Source organism: Macrosteles quadrilineatus, unplaced genomic scaffold, assembly GCF_028750875.1.
Source record: "Macrosteles quadrilineatus isolate MER2022 unplaced genomic scaffold, UCM_ALF_1.0 Scaffold_17__1_contigs__length_3442018, whole genome shotgun sequence".
Taxonomy (NCBI): Eukaryota; Metazoa; Arthropoda; class Insecta; order Hemiptera; family Cicadellidae; genus Macrosteles; species Macrosteles quadrilineatus.
The window spans coordinates 1930967-1932245 of NW_026542610.1; positions in this window are offsets into that span (position 1 = coordinate 1930967).

Here is a 1279-nt window from a genome sequence, read left to right on the forward strand (position 1 = left end):
CCTATACATCAACAATGATTTTTCCGATTCTTAAAATTTTACATTGGACAGTATATTACAATTTAGTTCTCCTGTGAAATGCAATCAAACTGATGAGGTATATATTTTTTACCTTATCATAATCATTGTTTTACTGGAAATAAACGCATTACAAGCTGAAGTTTAGAGCTTTTTAGTTAAACAATAGAACAAGAATGGTTGATTTCAATAAGGAATATTTGCACACCAGGAGAAAATCAGCCTACGTTAAACACTCATGAAAAAAATAAAATAAAATAGAACTCCTTCTTTATTGAGGCGAACCAAGGAAAGGCTTACGGTTTGGATGATCGTGTATTTTAGCATATAAATTATAATAAATAAATGATAAATGATAATGGTATGATAATGGTAATATAAATTATAAGATGATTTAAGTTACTATTTTAAAGCTCTTGTGCATCACAGTTTACAGAAGTGCAATATACTTAAGGCACTTTTTCACAATTCTATGCTTAATTATTACACTTATCAAATGAATTGTACGTGTATTTAAGGCAATTTTCCATTTTTGTTGGCTGTCTATTTTGTCAATTTTTATATCCATTAGTTATTATAAAATTGATATGGCAAAATAAATTGACTACCTCAAATTTTTAGCACTTACAATAGGCCTATGACAAGAACAGATACGTTACTTCTAACTTATTTTCTCCCTGTGATACTAGCATAAACATTAGAAAACAGTTGATATATCCAGGGATTTTATAGATAAAATAAATGCATGAATGAACTAACTTATGACCTTAAATGGTAGGAGACCTATTATTTTTGTTTTCTAGATGCGTTTACCTGCTGATTAAGATGGGTTTCGAACCTTCGGGTTATACGATTATTACATAGCCAAGTTATTATTTGCGATTGGCAACATTTGAACCAGGGCCATCGAGATTTTCTAGTCATGACCTTTGACTACCAGACCAGCTTTGGAATACCAGCCATAAAGATTTTGGAATTACTAGATATACTTGTCTATTTCCTACGATTTAAGCTCTGCAAGGGAATAATAAATTTTTACTATGCTGAGCAATGTTTAATAATTAAACTAGCAATATAAAACCACTTAAAACCCCCCAAAGAAGTTAGGTAAATTGTCTTCTAAAGTGCGTTTTTAAAACACAACCACTTTGTAGAACATTTTTGTACTTCAATAAAAAAAATCAACAGCAAAATATTTTAAATGGCCATCTAATGTCTATCAAAGCATTTTCCTTCAAACTTTGTTCTTTGATTATTTCAA